This window comes from Phalangium opilio, unplaced genomic scaffold, assembly GCF_054372755.1.
Source record: "Phalangium opilio isolate 3A_F unplaced genomic scaffold, DU_Popi_V2 ptg000098l_1, whole genome shotgun sequence".
NCBI classification, from domain to species: domain Eukaryota; kingdom Metazoa; phylum Arthropoda; class Arachnida; order Opiliones; family Phalangiidae; genus Phalangium; species Phalangium opilio.
In genome coordinates, this window is record NW_028324201.1 from 1,148,703 (window position 1) to 1,167,475 (window position 18,773).

The 18,773-nt window shown below is 39.1% G+C and overlaps 4 long non-coding RNA genes across 4 annotated transcripts in view; all 4 read right to left on the reverse strand.

Annotated features, from left to right (window-relative positions):
* LOC149632686 (uncharacterized) overlaps positions 1-18,773 on the reverse strand; it is a 356,891-nt gene that overhangs the window by 50,031 nt on the left and 288,087 nt on the right. The window lies entirely within an intron of this gene.
* On the reverse strand, positions 29-1,265 carry LOC149632689 (uncharacterized). Its single transcript, XR_016373565.1, has 4 exons — positions 1,211-1,265; positions 1,021-1,149; positions 303-440; positions 29-169 (listed from the first exon to the last, which is right to left on the reverse strand). It is a non-coding gene; the product is annotated as an uncharacterized LOC149632689 (long non-coding RNA).
* On the reverse strand, positions 1,413-3,220 carry LOC149632690 (uncharacterized). The gene is made up of 4 exons (XR_016373566.1): positions 3,067-3,220; positions 2,668-2,721; positions 2,154-2,240; positions 1,413-2,090 (listed from the first exon to the last, which is right to left on the reverse strand). It is a non-coding gene; the product is annotated as an uncharacterized LOC149632690 (long non-coding RNA).
* LOC149632691 (uncharacterized) lies at positions 8,525-10,739 on the reverse strand. The gene is made up of 3 exons (XR_016373567.1): positions 10,243-10,739; positions 10,066-10,181; positions 8,525-8,623 (listed from the first exon to the last, which is right to left on the reverse strand). It is a non-coding gene; the product is annotated as an uncharacterized LOC149632691 (long non-coding RNA).

An 18,773-nucleotide genomic window follows, 5' to 3' on the forward strand; every position in this document is an offset into this window, starting at 1 on the left:
TTTCCCTTCTGACGCTTTTTTCCCTTCTGACGCTTTTTTCCCTTCTGACGCTCTTTTCCCTTCTGACGCTCTTTTTTTTCTGACGCTCCCCATCCTTCTGACGCTCCCTTTATCTTCCATGGTGATTTATCATTTTTTTTTTTGACATTCCTTTTTCAATTGTACAGCGCTAAAAGAAAATAATTCCGCATCAACTGTTTTCAATATATAGATATAAAAAAAACAGATTTCATTTCCCCTTTTTTAAATTAAAAATTTCATTAACCCACTACTAAGAAAACCATTATAAATAAAAAACTTACTATTATCTGCCTACTCAGTTCTTCAATTGTTATGGCGATTCTCGAAGCATTTTCCTTCATTTCATTGTCAGGGTGTTTGTCAATTTCTTGCTTAGGCAATTTTCCAAACCTCTCACTCAATGTCATTTCTGTTTGTGTCTGAAAATATATTTATAAAAGAAAATGTGAACATCGACAGTGGGTGTGATAACTCTCTCCCAGGTGATTTATAAATAGCGTTTATGGTAGAATGACCATAAGCCTTCGCACCCAATTTGGTGTATAGAATTTCAATATCTACCTCAGTTGAATTCTATATAATTTCACCTTGGAACTTCAATTAATACTTTTAAAAATGCTAATTCAACACTGTTTTGTAAAAGTAAACTCGGATGGGTAACAGCTAAGTGAAAACCAATGGCGACAAAACACGGACTGGCAACTCACCGTCACCCCCCTTTCTGACCCCCGCGCTACTGGTGAAAAGGAAATTTTTGATTGATCTTTAAACTAGCATAGTGGATCCCCTACAAGGTCACTTTCGTACTGAGCTCTATGTTTAGCAAAGGCTAGTGCTCTAATAAATCTCTCCCACTAATTCAGGAGGAATGTCACCTTGTAAGGGGATCCACTGGAATGCGCTTCGCTTTAACTAACTTCTGGATCCTCAATATTATAGAAGTAAGGTATTTTAAAGCAAATGGACACCCAAATTTTGAAATATTTATTCCTCACTTACTTTAAAAGGTTCTTCGAACTTCTCAAATTTGGGGAGAGTTTTTATTATAGTTTTTCAATTGCCTTTTCAATTCTTTCCCATCCACTTTCAGTGATGCAATAATCAGCCGCAAAGTTATACGGGGGACTTCTGAACAAGGAAAATGAAATAAGCGTCTGTAGACTCAAATATTAATAAGTCCCAAACTTACTTCTTTACGTGATTTTGACTAACGATTTCACTCAGTTTCAAAACTGTAATCGAAGCTAATTGAAAAAATATATATTGAAAATATTGTAAAAATGCAATTATAATCATATCAAGAAAAAATAACTGGAACTCCAGCAATTCAGCTAATGTTTTTATGGTTTGATGAATAAATATCAGAGATACATACGGTTTACATTGAAATGGTTTTCCATTTCCTCTTCTAATTTTTTTAACTTCATTCTCTGGTTTTCGTCAAGATAATAAGGGAAAAGTGGCGTCAACACAATCCCACTCATGCCTTTCTTTCGTAGTTGGAATTCTAAATCCATGAAGTCTGACATCAGACGTGTAACTATTTCCTCTGGTTTCAGCCTTTCACGAGGTAATGTTAACTGAAATATTGAAATGAGATGTTTCATAGTAAACACATTCTAACATGATCAATTGATCAAAAACATAAAAGAAAAGAAACAGAACTGGCAACAACATTTTTTTAGAGATATACCTTTCTAATCCTAGTAAAAAAATTATCTACCCATTATCATAAATAAAACCCCTTACCAATTTTATAAACTATCATAACATTTCAGAAACCTTAATTTCATAATTGTTACATAGGTAACTTAATGTGGCTGACGGAAATCTGTTTTTATCCACCCGCAACGCTGAACTCTATCTGAGTAATATTGTGGTTTACTCAGATTGTTACACCGCCTGACCCGCCCCTTTAATGAGCACATTGACACTTACCAATGAAAACAGGTTGTTTGTTCCTGTCCAAATAATAACGTTCTTTTTGTTGACCTTGGGAAGAAAACGTATAATGGATTTTATGGTTGCATTCGATTTGCAAGACGTCGTGGCTTCATAAGTTCTATTATCTATGTAAATAATAAAATATTTACAATTTTAGAAAAGTAAAAGTGAAACCAAAAATTTATTACCGATCATAAGTTTGACGTTCTTATATTCCACTTGGGCGTACAAGAGTTGAAGGTCTCCAATTAATGTGTAACCATAAAATTCATTTTCTGTAACAATCCAAAAGAATTTGATAAAGTTTAAATTTTGACTACTGTTACTTGGGATTGGCTCGTTTCTTCCAAAGTTCAAATCCAAACTATGATAGGGTAGGTGAGGGTTGCTTTGTTTCTAATTGGCTCAATGTTTTTGGAAGTAACAAGCTTTGAAAGTAATCTCTCAATAATGATGAACAGGTGATGATGGAGTCTTTTTGTCAGAGCACCCAATAGAATATTGCATTTATTTTCTATTTCCTATTGCTCTTCAATGTTAACCAGAAAGAGAAAAAGATGGTACATGCTGCCAAGGAGCCCCTCCCTAAACTCAAGAAAACCTAAACTAAACTTGACCAAAGCTAACCCGTGTATGATCCACATCTTATTCCCAAAAGCTTTCGAAGGGAGTAAAATTTATAAAGAGATGCAAAATATTTACTCTGAACATCAGATTCTTGTCGTTGAGGTTGTCGTTGAGGTGTATGTCTTTCATCTATGAGAAATAAAACATTTCCTTAAAACATGGTTCCGAATATAATTAGAAATACTTTGTGCTATGTAAAGTTCATCTCAGTCAACAGGCATAAAAGTTCAAATAAACAAAGGCACAGAAAAAACATATCTTTCCTAACGTGCGGTATAGAGTAGTTTTAGTGCTACATATAGCAACATCACTCCCTTCTATCTCTAAGTTTGTGTATAGAATTCTTTATTACAAAACCATGCATAGAGGGAGAGATATACCATGTCGTCTCCCCTCTCTACTCAAATTACTCATTGACATAAAATAAGCAAGGCACATTAAACCTACTTTAGTCTAAATTTGAAATACCCTGACCTTATAATTCAGATCCATGTCTGTGATCTATACCACGTCTGTGATCTATAAATATAAAACCAATTATTTTATTTGTATACAGGCCTACAAAAGTAACATAAATAAATTCTGTTAAAGTTAAGAGCATCTGCGCTTAAAGCACAGCGCGTCTCCATTGGCGCCCCAAGTACGCTTTGCTGCCTAATCTTCTAGACACCAATTACCTTGGCAAACGCAAAAACCGATTTGGAGGGGGCCCTGTTAGTGTGTTCAACTAACTACACTATTTAACGTATAAAAGTTGCTTTATTACAATAAGGTTTATTTACATTATCTAGTCGAGCGCGACTACGTGACTATATCGTTAAGATTAAAAACACTATCTTATATACACTTGATGTTACGTCATACAATAGATAACAATTATCTTACACTGTACAAAGGTTAATCTTCAGTAACATAAGTCAATGTCAAAGTACATAAGTCAATATCACACATCCTCTCTTTTCTCATAAGTTCATTTGATCGAACTTGACCACAGGTTTCGAGACCCTTCCACTCTTTGTTATTATCCCGTAGTCACTTAAGTCAAACGTCGTTTGCTGTCGTCTGGTTCTCGACTTGACTGTAGTCGTGTTCTCGTCTCGCCTTGAGGGATGGTTGTCTCTTCGTTCAGGATTGGCTGGCTGTAGTGGCTGGAGTGGGTCTATCCTCGGTTGGTTGACGGTGGAACTCTCGTCCGGTGTCTGACTAGGTCTGCTAAATGTAGCTAGTAGCTTCCGGATAATACTGGATAACTGGTCGTTGATCTTGTGAAGGCAGTGTTACCAAGTAACGATTTCGTCGCAAGTTTCCATTGGCAGTTTGGATGATGTACGACCTGGGAGCATCAGCTTTTCCAAGGATTCTTCCCTCTCTCCTCATATCGATGATCCAAACTCTTTGTCCCTTTTCTAGCTCTGGTAAGTTGTGGACGCCATGATGACGATCATAGCCTTGCTTTTGTGCTTGCTTCAGGACCAGTTCTTTCCTCTTTACCAATGATGCTGGCGGAACAGAAGGCATTAAGGATTCAGGGGTCACGGGCAGCGTAGTCCTGAGGCGTCGATTCATCAGTAATTGGGCAGGGCTGAACCCATTCCTTAGAGGTGTAGCTCTATATGCGAGTAGTCCTTCTGCTAGATTGTCCGACTTTTTAAGGATGGATTTTACGATTTTGACGGCTGCTTCAGCTAACCCATTGCTTTGTGCGTACTTCGGGCTGCTCGTGATTGAGGTAAATCCGACTTTCTTCGCAAAGGATTGGAAATCGAATGTCCTGGTTGCCGATAAGTTACTTCCGTTGTCGCTGCGCACGACTTCCGGAATTCCGTGTCGTGAGAAAACTTCTGTCATGATGTGTATCACGGTTTTCGTCGTTTGATCTCTCATTCAAGCGGCTTCGATGTACCTCGAGTAGTAATCAATTATGACTAAGTAGTTCTTTCCTGCGTGATACATCATGTCTATGGCAACTGTCTTCCACGGGCGATCAGGTAACTTAGAAGGTATTAGAGGTTCATGCCGGTTCCTGGTCTCCTTAAGACATGTCATGCAGCTCTTGATGGTATTTTCTATGGTGCGGGAAATGCCTGGCCACCATACGGATTGCTTCGCCCTCTCTCGACACTTCGTAATGCCCATGTGTCCGGCATGGATACGATCCATGATCTCTTCACGCATGGATGGCGGGACTATCAATCGGCTTCCTTTCATCAATAGACCCTCTTGTGTGGTGATATCATTCCGGAACGGGAAATAGTCCATAGAATTAGCAGGAACTCTCTTCCTAATCGGCCAGCCTTGATCTACGTACCGACGTAGGTTCTGGCACGCAGAGTCTTGATTTTGAGCGCGAAGTATTTCCGCAAGTCGAGAGTCCGTTGCTGGGAGATCACTCATTACCGATTGTAGGTATGCCGTGAGTTCCTGCTGTAACTCGGATTCGTCTATAAGTTTCAAGGGTGCCCTTGATAAGGTGTCTGCTGGAACCAATGATTTTCCAGGGATATAGATAACCTTGAATGAGTACCGCATCATCCGGAGGCGCAGTCTTTGCAATCTCGGTGACAACTCCTCCAACTGTTTCGTTTGCAGAATGGCTACCAGGGGCTGGTGATCTGTTTCCAACGTAAACGTTATTCCAGTGATGAAATCTTCAAACCTTTTACACGCCCAAGTGAGCGCATAGGCTTCCTTCTCAATTTGTGCATATCGCTGTTCTGTGGGAGATAGGGTCTTCGATGCATATGCTATGACTTGCTGTCTTCCATCAGGTGAGACTTGCTTCAAGAGCGCTCCAATGCCATAATTCGAGGTGTCCGCGGATACAGTTGTGTGCTTAGTAGGATCATATATACCCAGGACTGGATCGCTAGTTAATGCACTCTTTATGAACTTGAGAGCTTTGTCTTGACTCGGGCCCCATATCCAGGAGTTTTTCGTACTCAAGAGACTATTGAGTGGTTGGATCTCTTCGGCCAGTCGTGGAATGAATTTTCCGAGGTAGTTAACCATGCCGAGCAATCGACGGAGCTCGGGTACATCCTTTGGAGGTTCCATTTCTGTGATGGCACGGACTTTGTCATCATCTGGCCTGATGCCACCACTATCAATGATGTGGCCCAAGAACTTGATACGACTCACTCCAAAATTGCATTTCTTCTTGTTGAGAGTTACTCCATTATGTGCCAATCTTTCCAGGACCTTTCTCAAGTATTTATCGTGTTCGGCGATGTCTTTGCCCCAGATAAGGATATCGTCCTGGAGACATACAGCGTTGGCGATCCCTTCGAGGTATGACGCCATTAGATTTTGGAAATGCTCAGACGCTGAGGTTAGTCCGAACGGGAGGCAGCTACAGCAGTAGCGACCAAAAGGAGTTATGAAGGTCGTCAGCGGTACCGATTCTGGGTGCAGGGGTACCTGCCAGTATCCCGAATTACAATCGAGCTTGGAGAAAATCTTTGCTCCTGCCAAACGGCCCAAGGTATGATCCACGGCTGGTAACTGGTACTGCTCCCTCTTTATGTGGTTGTTGAGCCTGGTGAAGTCGACACAGATCCTCTGTTCGCCCGTGTCCTTCCTGACAACAACCATCGGGGCGCACCATTCTGTTGGCTCCTCGATTTTCTTGATGACGCCCAGTTCTACCATACGCCGGATTTCTGCTTCGACATGAGACATCAGGGGAATGGCGACTCTTCTTGGTGTGGAGACGGCATACGGCTCAGCTCCCGGTTTCAGTACGATCTTATACTGGCGTTTTACTCTGCCGAGCCCCGTAAAAAGCTTTGGATATTCCGCCATTGGTTGAAGATTAGAGAGCTCGGTTAATCGTACTTCATCGATCCGCTTGACTTGCTGTAGACCCTCGCTTGCCTTCAGGCTCAGTAGCGGAACTGTTAACCCTTCTATCACGTACAGGCAGTCGTGGATCGTAACGGTACCTTTTGAAAGCTCGGCCATCATTATTCCCTTGCAGATCAACGCTGTTTTGCCCGGTCCAAACAGACGTCGATCTGGTTTCTTCAGAGATATGTCCCGAAATAGTGAAGCATACATCGATTCCGGAATGGCGCACACGTCGGCCCCTGTGTCAAATTTAAATTGAACTTGCCTTCCATTGACGCTGATTTCTGCCATCCATCGATGCTCGTTTGTACGATCCGTGATCTCACCCAGGAAAACATCGTTCTGAGTGTTGTCTAACTCGCTTGACAGAGCTGAGGTAGTAATTTCACGGTTGTATCTTGCCGTTCGACCAAGGCACGCTCGCTCGTAGTGTCCTATTTTCCGGCATTTTCGGCAACGTACTTTCTGTGCTGGGCATGCTTCTCGGTTGTGCCTTTCCAGTTTACCGCATTTCTTACACGGAGTTGTTGTTGTTGCGTAGGGTTTTGTTTCGACACGCGCCGGTCTCGGTCGTCCTGACTCGCCTGTTGGTGGTCTTCCTGCATCTGGACGATACTTGCTGCGTGTGCGCAAAGCATCTACGTGCATTGTAATCCCGTTGGTTTGACCATGAAGGGCCTTCTGCTGTCGGCGGATTTCTTCCGCTTGACGGACTGTTGAGATAGCTTTCTCCAACGTGAGGGTGCCGTCGAGTTGCAATTTTTCCGATAATGATTTATCCCGTACTCCTACGACGATTTTATCTCTCAGTAGCTCGTTCTGAAGGGTTCCATAGTCACATTTTTCAATTTGCGCTCGGCACGCCGTTATGAAATCCTCGACAGGTTCTCCATCATGTTGTATTCTGTTGTTAAAGGTAGCTCGTTCGTAGATAATATTCTTCCGGATTACGAAATGGTCCTGGAACTTCTGCATTGCCGTATTGTACTGTTTCTTTCCGTCGGCGGAGGCGAACGTAAACGACAGGAAGATGTCTTCGGCACTGTCGCCCATCATGTAGATGAGAGCATTCACCTGCTCTTCTTCGGGTTTAGTACTTAACCCAGAGGCGAACCGAAAGCGCTCGAAGCGACGACGCCATTTTGGCCAGTCAGTGGGACTCGCAAAGTTAAAAGCGGCAGGGGACTGTACTTGAAATGAAGCGGAGGTGAGACTTGGAGCGGGAATCGCCATAGCTGATCCGGACGCACCAGGGATAACGCGTTAATTAAACTGGTAAACCGCAAACGCCCGAGAAAGAAACTCGCGTTATAAAGCTGGGAAACCGTACGCGACTAATCCACCGCACTCACTAAAAACCGACTTCTGACACCATGTTAGTGTGTTCAACTAACTACACTATTTAACGTATAAAAGTTGCTTTATTACAATAAGGTTTATTTACATTATCTAGTCGAGCGCGACTACGTGACTATATCGTTAAGATTAAAAACACTATCTTATATACACTTGATGTTACGTCATACAATAGATAACAATTATCTTACACTGTACAAAGGTTAATCTTCAGTAACATAAGTCAATGTCAAAGTACATAAGTCAATATCACACAGGCCCTTTCTCTTTCACTAAGGGGGAAGGGCAGGCCCAGTTAAAACTAAGCCTTTGTCAAGATTATGTTGCTGTGCAGCAGGAAAGTCACTTTCAAGGGACATAAACGGAGCCACGCTTTGCTATTCTAGAACTCGGCGTTTCTAATGCAGATCAACTTGGTCAAGGCCTGGTATATTAAAACAATGTCACGGTATTGTGGAAATATGTCTTACCACTCCTTCGAAGGGGATAAGGCTCATATCAATTGTTACTGTGAGCTTCTTATCTATTTTTATCACGATAAGTCTCGGATCTATTTTCGTTCCGATAACATGTACTTTGATCGTGATAATTTCTTATCCTTGTTGGCCTGGCCACAGTTTCATCTTCGTTTCCTAAGATCACCAAAAAAATGTATTGCAGTTCATAATTTAAAATTATCTACATATATCATGAATCCCCCGCCCCCACAAAAAAATAAACATGTAATACTTTACCATATTTTGAACTCATTCTATTTGACATTTCATATATATTCGCAAATAGATTTAATATCCTTAAAAATTGGCTAAAATCGCAAAAAGAAGAAAATCTGTAAATAAAACGAATTTTAATTGAAACAAAATGAAGGTAATTCCGTACAGAAAAATGGCGAAATTTCGTTTGCCAAAGTTTAAAAATAAAGTCCACAGTTTCATCTACCAATACAAATAAAATTACGGCCAGTTTCATAATCAAACCATTTACTACCAAACATAACCTAACCAAACCAAACTTACAGGGTTTCCTCAAAATTTGAAGAATACAATTCATACTTTTTGTACAATTTTACATCACCTTTTAAGTATTTAAAAATTTGTTTTTTCTTCTGAAAGAGAAAAATGCGACAAAAATTATGGTGGAAAATTTTTTCGGGCAAATAATTATTAAGGAAGATACAGCTAGTTTTAATTTTAATTGCCCTGGACAGAAAACGGCACAATTGAAGCTATAAAAAAATTGTCGTCTGCTAGGTTCGGTTAGGTTAGGTTTGGTTTGGTTTGGTTAGGTATGGTTTGGTTTGGTTAGGTATGGTTTGGTTTGGTTAGGTATGGTTTGGTTTGGTTAGGTATGGTTTGGTTTGGTTAGGTATGGTTTGGTTTGGTTAGGTATGCTTTGGTTTGGTTAGGTATGCTTTGGTTTGGTTAGGTATGCTTTGTTTTGGTTAGGTATGCTTTGGTTTGGTTAGGTATGCTTTGGTTAGGTATGGTTTGGTTTGGTTAGGTATGCTTTGGTTTGGTTTGGTTTGGTTAGGTATGGTTAAGTATGGTTTGGTTTGGCCGAAAATAAGCAGACGACATTTTTTATAGCATAAATTTTGCCCTCTTCTTCCCAGGGCAATTAAAATTAAAACTAGCTCTATCTTCCTTAATAATTGTTTGTTTGCCCCAAAATATTTTTGCACCATAATTTTGTTGCAATTTTCCCTTTCAGAAGGAAATTTTTTTTAAAAAAACCGTCACCCGGAGCTATTCTTGAAAACTCCCTCTTTGACCTGTGGCGTGCCTAACATCATAAGTTTATAAGATATGTTCCATAAGTGTTCCACTCCTTACTGAGAGATTGTCGTGGAGTGACGTAGTTAAACGTCATAGGTTCTCGTAAAGCAACGCCTAGTGAGGTGCTTTCAAAGGCTTAGTACAGACAAAATAGGGAGATGGACTGCAAAACCTCCTGTAGTCTATTTTCGCGTCTTTTTCAAAGTAGCTCTCATTAAAACAAATGCATTATAAAGTAAAAGAATTGACAAACTTATGGAACATATCTTATGAACTTATGCTAACAGCCAATCTTAACAAACTCTAACATCATCTAACCTGGCCTATCCTAATAAGGAACTGTTCCCATAATATTTATTAATTTCCAATATAGAACCACAAAAATAATGGGAAAGCAAGTTATCATATGGGGAACATTCTCATTCTAAAAAATTGAATAGTGATTAAATGATAGGAAATCCTTAAAACTTTAACACATAAAATTGTATTATCAAACCATAAGGGATGTGGGTCTCCAGAGTCCATGCACGTCCTTTAGTTTCAGTTTCAAAAAAATGGCGTCACCAATGCAACCAAGTTCTTTCAATGTAACAAAGGTTATTTATGCTCCCACTATATCGAAAAGTAATTTAATAAATTATAATTACATAAATAAATATCTACGCGTACTTACGCCCAAATGTTTGAAGCCTTTTTAAACAATGACACTTTAACGCTCGACTCTTTTGCGACTTTGCTGTTGGCAAAAACTGACAGGCTGACTTTCTTTGTTCTCATAAGCAGTAAGCACGACTTGGCACGTAGACTCGTGGAGTGACAGGAGAAGGAATGAGCGAAAAACGACAAAAGAGCGGGAATATACTTTCGCAAACCACCAAGGAGTATACATACCACTTTCACTGTGTCGTGATCAGTCTTGGAAATAAGGATTTTTTTGAAACTAGTCCAACTAGTCCTCGGCACCAGTGACCCCCAGCATCTACAATATTAAACTGTTTTTTTTTTCGTTTTTGGGTGAACTGGTTTTTTGGACCAGTGACCCTATCCCAAATTTATTTTTACTAATCCAATTAAAACGTTGAGGGAGTATTTCGTTGACGCACAGCCCACTCGATCTCGCTTTTGCTTCACGGGCTATAGAAGCCGTTACAACTTGGAGGGGCTTTTATAGCGTGTGAAGGCAAAGCGTGATAGAGTGGGCTGTGGTTGTACCAAGGAAGGCAAGAATGAGAACCAGTCAAGGCTAGGAGTCTATATAAATGGAGTGGAAATTAATATTGACTTAAAAAATATCCTTATTTCCCAGACTGTTGTACATGTGTTTACTTTGTTAAGGCCCGTTCAGACGACACTCTTTTTCTCGCTACGCTCGCTGTGCTGAGCTCATCAGATTTTCTGACTTCACCAGCCTCTAGAAAAAGTACTGTTCACACGGCCAAAATTGTGTGAACAGTGCATTTACTAGAGGCTGGTGAAGCCAGAAAATCTGATGAGCTCAGCAGGGCGAGCGTAGCGAGAAAAAGAGTGTCGTGTGAACGGGCCTTTACTTGTACTACTTAGTGTTTGTAGGCAATGAGTATCAGGCTTGGAAAATCCTTTGAGCTTAGTTTTGCTTGGCAAAAAATAGTGGAACGATTAATATCACTTGTAATTATTATTACCGTTTATATAATTTTACAAGAAGTGGAGATGGACTCTTCAGGTAAGAATTTTGAGTCTCACAATCCTTTAGATGCTGTGAAACCATTTCAATCTGGTCAACTTGTCAAAAATGAGGATGACTTGCAAAACAATGTTGACAGTGATGTACATAACGACCCACAATTTTATGATCACAATTATGCCACTCGCCCTAGCAGAGTAATGAGCGATGATATCGACATCGAAATTTTAACTAGCGAGAGTCGTAAGTCAACAATACATCTAATACTTAAGTCACTTAAACTGCCTCTTAAAAGAGTAGTTCAGTTAGGTTTTGGTATTGTTTATGATGATGGGCGAAAGGGGGCTGTAAATGAAAATGATATTAGAAATACTGTTAGTTTTGAAGGGTACCATTACTTAGATAAAGATACATTGGATTTAGTAGAAAAGAAAAATCATATAGATTATGAAAACGCTATGAAAAAATTCAATAAATATTTAGAAACAAATGAAAGAATTCCCGTATTAGAAAACATACAACGTAACGAATTAGTAATAAAAAGTCCAGTTCACACTAGTGAAGATTACAGATTACAGCATAGGAAGGGTCGTGGAGAACTTGAAAAGGATGCTGCAAAACAGCAAACTGATTGGAGAAGATATATAAATAATTATATTGGAATGATTCAAATTTGTAATAAAGGAATGCCGCGCATTGATGCTTTTAATTATTTTTTGCAACATTATTGTACTGGTGAGGAAGCCTCTGAGTTTCTTAGGGATATGGAATTCTATGGTATTTCAATTGAAAACGATTATACTGGAGAAACTGCACTGACATTGAGTGAAGAAAGCGATCCCAAAATGATTTCTGATTGTGAAAATATTCATACAACATTGAAAGCCAATGAGCAACTCAAGTCGACCGAAAAAGGCGACTTTGAAGAACAACCCAAGTCGACCGAAAAAGGCGACTTGGAAGAACAACCCAAGTCGACCGAAAAAGGCGACTTTGAAGAACAACCCAAGTCGACCGAAAAAGGCGACTTTGAAGAACAACCCAAGTCGACCGAAAAAGGCGACTTTGAAGAACAACCCAAGTCGACCGAAAAAGGCGACTTTGAAGAACAACCCAAGTCGACCGAAAAAGGCGACTTTGAAGAAAAACCCAAGTCGACCGAAAAAGGCGACTTTGAAGAACAACCCAAGTCGACCGAAAAAGGCGACTTTGAAGAACAACCCAAGTCGACCGAAAAAGGCGACTTTGAAGAAAATCCCATGTCGACCGAAAAAGGCGACTTTGAAGAAAATCCCATGTCGACCGAAAAAGGCGACTTCGAAGAAAATCCCATGTCGACCGAAAAAGGCGACTTTGAAGAAAATCCCATGTCGACCGAAAAAGGCGACTTTGAAGAAAATCCCATGTCGACCGAAAAAGGCGACTTTGAAGAAAATCCCATGTCGACCGAAAAAGGGGACTTTGAAGAAAATCCCATGTCGGCCGAAAAAGGGGACTTTGAAGAAAATCCCATGTCGACCGAAAAAGGGGACTTTGAAGAAAATCCCATGTCGACCGAAAAAGGCGACTTTGAAGAAAATCCCATGTCGACCGAGAAAGGCGACTTTGAAGAAATTTCAAATGATTCTAAGAAGAACTGTAATTCTCGCAAAATTTTGAGTCCAAGATCCAATGAAAACAGTGATACAGAGAAAAATTTTCCTGATTTTGATAATATTGATATTAATCGCAAACTAGATGTAAAATCAAAGTCATCTAACAAAGGTGATTCAAACAGTGCTGACAGTCGATTGGTAAATCTTGAATTCTCAAGGAAACCCTTTCTGAAGCAGTCAAATCAACCAAAAAGTCTAGAAAGGATGAAAGAATCAAATTCACAGAGTCTAGCTTTTGAAAGCAACATATCTAAGACTTTGACTAACATAAAGGCAAAGAAATTACTTTGTGAAATTAAAACTAATGAATTTCGTGGAAAAATAATAACCACCCCACTGCCAATTAACAATAATGTAAGAGGAGGCGAAATTTATGCTTTCTGCGTTGCTGAAGTGGAAATGAATGACATCAACAATGACCGAGTACTATGGAAAAAAACTAAGAAATCAATCTCTAGTTCAGTACTGAAGGAATATTTTTATCTTAAGACCGAAAACGGGACATGTACGAGTGGTTTTAAAAAGATAATTTTCAAATTAGAAAATAACAAAGACAGCTGTTGTGTTCCTATTATTGTCCAGTATATTGGAGATGAAAATTTATGGAAACCAAAACCTCATGGTAATTCCAAGGTGCACAGCAGAATATTCGCCCCAACAATTTCTTCTGTAAAGAAAATGTTGAAAGAAAAGGTCACTTATGATATGAAGGCCAAAAAAGCTTACCGAGAAGTTAAACGTGAAACTTCTGAAAAGTACAGCACAAAATCCCCTCAAGACCCTGAGATAGCAGTAAAACACGAAGATGTAGAGGACATTTGCGCTAGAAATAGGAAACAAGCACAAAATTTCAAATATTATATTGACAAAAGGAAAAAAATTACAAATGACCCAAGATTAAATACGCTATTTCTCAAAAAGGGCCCGTTGAAATTTGTTATTCGGTCTATTTAAATTTGTGATCCAGTTTACGTAATTTAGGGTTCACCTGAAGTAGTTACACTTGCCATAAAATTATTAAAGGCTTCTTACGAAGATGCAACACTAGAACAGCTAATTTCGTATGACACAACTTATGATATGGGGAACTTTTATATTTCGGCCATTGTTATGCGTAATACATTTATTGAAGGTGATCCTGTATTCCCTGTTTTTTATTTGTTACACGAAAAACGGTACAAGGAGGTTCATAAAATATTTTGGAAGTATGTGGCTCGTTTGATTGAATTTGATGCGTGAGGACGAAATGTTCCCATAGTTACTGACCGAGAGAAAGGTCTAATTAACGCAATTTCATCAAGTTGCCCTCAAGCAAAGATGAATATTAGATTTTGTCAAAACCATATCCACCGTAACATTGATTTTTTCCTAAAAAAAGTTGGGGCGAATTGGAAAGAGAAGAAGGCTTAGAAGGAATTTATCAGGGATATTATGAAGGCGAGAACTGAGGAAGAATTTGAAATGCTATATGAAAACTTTTCTAAATCAAGAATTTCTGAAATACATTAACGTAAACATTAAAAATGACTTGAAAAGAGGTGCTATAAAATCGAAAACTCATCACTTTGCTGCGTTCCAAAATAAAATGCCAACAAATAATCTTTCAGAAGCTTTTAACAGCCAGTTGAAAGCTGAAATCGGAAACAAAGAACAAAATGAAGGTCATCTCATTCTTTTGCTGCATCAGATGCAAATGGATTATTTGCTCGAATTCAATAGATGCTACCGTGGACGTGGCGACTATCATTTAAAAGGGTCGTCGGTTGACTTGGATTTGCTCATCTCTATTAATGAAGCACAATTGAAAAGCGCAGAAAATTGCATTGAAGAAGTTCGTGCCACAATGCTTCAGTCTCAGGTAGAAGATTTTAACAGTAACACAAGAGAATTTGTGGCTTCTTTATGTGCTGAAAACAAACTTGTCTCATTTGAACCAAATACTCAAGTATATGTTGTAAAAGAACCCTTTGACGAGACCTCTGGTCAGACTTTTAATTTAATCAAAAACATGAAGTGCACTAGCCAAATTGAAGAATGTTATCATGTTTTAGCGGTAGCTAAAACAATGGGCGTGGGTGCGCACTCCTCAAAAAAATTACTCAACAGTAGTCTCACCAAGCTCATGAATGGCGCCACAAAAAGTGGACGAAAAAAACCAAGGGCTATAGATTTTGACTACATTTGTACTGATGCTCCTGATTCTATAAACGCTATAAATAAAACAATACTGCACTCCACTCCTCTGAAGCAGGGAAAGATAAATCTGTCGGACAAAAGTTTGCATATTAATTTATCTACAGATGATGAACCGTCAATGAATCTCGCAAGAGACAACCATGAAAACCACAAAAATTCGCCTTTAAGTGGTTCAACAAAAAGAAATAGGCGTGAAATTGAAGACAATTCACATGAAAAGGTCTCCAAAAGGGTAAAGCTTGTCGGGGATATCGACACAAACGAAGAACGTAATATTGAAATGGAAGTTGACGATAAAGAAGGGCTGGAATTCAGTAAAGGGGATCTATGTAATGAAAAGCATTTTGAGAGAAATAGATACACAATGAGCCTCAAGTTGGAAGAAGAGATTTATGATAAAGTAATTGAAATATGTATTGGGATTTTGGTTAAAACGTTGAAGCTAGAGGAACGAGTATTCGTATTAGATAGTGTGACTTTCATATCTTTGGTTGGTGCCTTGAGTAACGCTTGCACCAAAAAAAGGATTATTTTAACAATATTACCATGAAACTTTCATCATATCTTCAAGAAGCTGAGGCTTTGAAAAAGGAAGTGTGGGCAATTTTGCTACCAAACACACCACTTGGAAAAGTAAATCACTGGCTGCTGGGATTAGTGTATCTAAAAGAAAAGAAAATATTTATTTTGGATAGTATGCATCAAAAACCTTATGAGTTGCGTCATCATTTCAAATGCATATTGGTTTTATTAATGCTGGCATTCGATCGCCGTGGCGAAAAGCTGGAAGTTGATGACTGGTTATTAGGGGCTAGTACAGACGGTCCAGTTCAATTGTCCTCGCCTTCTGATGATAAGTCATGGACAAATGACTGTGGTTTATTTATGGTATATTACATATTAGGCGTTTTGAAAGGAACAAAAACTGAAATGCCGAATGACAGCCTTTCTGGTAGAAAGTGGGCGTTACGTCTCTTGTCTAAGACAAGTAGAGAGCTGCAACTCCGTGGAAGAACTCCGAAACCCGCTGGGTTCCGCGTTTAAGCGATGGGAACTCCAGGAGTTGGAAATGTTTTTCTGAGATAAAATTGGAGTTGGGTGGCAGTGGAAGTTTTCGTGTGCGGAGTTGGGAGACAATGGGAATAATGATAATTATAATTGCGGAGTTGGGAGGCACTGGACAATTATCTTAAAACTTGGAAATCTACGGAGTTGGAAAACTTAAGTCTGGTAAGTCTCCAATTTAAAAGCGGACTTTAGCGTTGTTTGTCTTCAGAAGCTTCGTACGAAATTCTTTTTTCACCCGTTACCCACCGTGACACGTCCCCTCAGTGAGTCTCTCACACAGTGGGGCCGCGGGCGCTTTCCTTTTCTCTTAAACCCATTGACAAGAGTCTCCTTTCTAGCTTTGAGGCATATTAAAGTAAGCCAGTAGGCATATTGGCAGGCACAACTAATAATAGAATGGACTCTAGTGATAGTATTTCTTGATTCGTGAAGTTCATGGTCTTGTCCTTCAAAATAGCATTTGCGAAGCGAATCAGTCCGATTTTAATTAAATAGCTAATTTAAGAAACTAAGCGTAAAATATGACTCAACGACAACGCGTAGCGCCTTTTTCCCCAAATCTTAAGTTTTAATGTCTAGAAGAATTTTATGAGTAACTATTATTCCTTATTTGAAAATCATAATTTATAAGAACTCGTGATATCAATCTCAGGCCAAATTTGAAAGAAAACTAATGAGCTACAAGTTTCTATTTTTCCATTTCTAAAGAGTGAAGAAATCTTCCAAAGACTAGAAACTAGAAAGATTTTAATGGACGAAGCTAGGAGTTTAAGAAATTTTAATTTTCATGGAAGGAATTGGGAGGAGTTTAAGAAATTTTATTTTTCATGGAAGGAGTTTTACATTTCGCTTGGCGGAGTTCTGCGAAGTTTAAACTTTTGATTATGGCATTGGGAGGAATTGGAGTCATTGTTGCGTATTGCCTTGGAGTTGGAAGGAGTTGGAATTTAATATTTTCATTTTGCAGCTCTCTAAAGACAAGTAATGAGGAATTTGAACAATTGCGTGTGATTCACCAAATGAAATTTGGGGATCTAGAAAATCACAATTTATCAAAAGTGAGAGAATATATTTTGATGCTTATCAAAGGAAAGACGGAATTAAAACTTTTAAGCCTTAAAACAGAAGAAGAAACTAGTAAGTGGTTAAAGGACACACCATTAATTAATTAAAACCTAAAATAAATCAAATACATTAGACACTGGTAATATTTTTAGGGGGCTAGCAATCCCATTGCTCTGCTCGAAGCTACTCAACATTAGCAAAAGAATAGTATAGCTGTGGCTAGAGACTGTCGTATGAAATCCGGTCTCCCTTGGAATCCGCCATTGATTTCATACCAGCAGTAGCGAGATATTGAAAGGCAAGAGAAAACGGGTTTATACATCTTTTTTCTTTCAGTACACGATACATTAAGTACAAGGCCTTGAGCGGATGCAATTAATCAGGGTGCAGTATGTGATTAAGCAGGGAAGGAAATGAGTTTTACTAGGAAGGGGTGTCGGGATCAAGTAACCTCTGGCAGACAGTGGGCACTTGCCACCAATAGGGTAGGATCAAAGACAGATGTCATATTCCCTCGTCGCCAAAGCTCGTTTCTTGAAAAAGTGTTCGGCCAATTAGGGGACCGAACCAAAACTCACCTATCCTACCCTATCGTAGTTACATTTTCAAGTTTGAAAGAAACGAGCCATTCACATCGCCCAGTAATTTCACTCTTAGGAGGGCGCCACGATCATTAATGACTCTTGAATCATTCTGGATTGTAAGGTACATTTCAAAAACAAAAATGGGCGTTCCTCTGAATGGTAAGTTGGTAAGGCAAACTAGTTATGCGTGCGTCCCTTTTGAAATTAATTTTTTTAATTGTAATTCAATTATAAATGTAAAATAAAATTTTCTTTTTTATGATATAAAAATGTGTGATTTTTTTAAGTATCTATAAATTTCCTACTCTCACAATTCCTGTAATGCCATGGGAGAAGCAAACACCACAGGGGCGGGACCGGTTTAGAAGTACCTTCCCTCTAGGCTCCCGCGTGTAGCAAACGCGGGCCGAGTCTGGCGTTGTCTCTTGGCGGACCTCTTATGTTGGCCCAGCCCCTGTGCGTTGGTTTCTCAAATATTTACAGAAATGGTCTATTGGAAAAGAATTTAGTTCATTATGGTTAAGGGAACTTAAGACAAAAACCCATGTAACATGCATTCTGTGACGTGTGGATCTTTATGTAAAAAGCTTGAGGAAGACTCACTACTTTTCATTCCTTTGGCCGGTTAAAGAGAGCGAACCGCTCCCCATCTCATACTAGGGTTACCATACACTTATGGTTGAAAAAAAAACTCCAACGAGAAGGGGCAGAATGACGTCATAAGTTTCATACTGGAAAGTGGAAAAAATGATGTTTCTAAGTGGCTACTTTTTTATATTATAAAAGTTAAATATAAGCCCTTCGGAATCTTTAAAATATATTTTTGTAGGCCTAAAATAGAAGAAATTAAAACGCCCTTCTTTCAGGAGATTTGCCCCAGTATATCCAACAATATTTTGAGTGTTACCTCTGAACCAATTAAAGACATTATGAAATAAATTGTTCTTTCAAACAGTATCCACTTTTGAAAGTT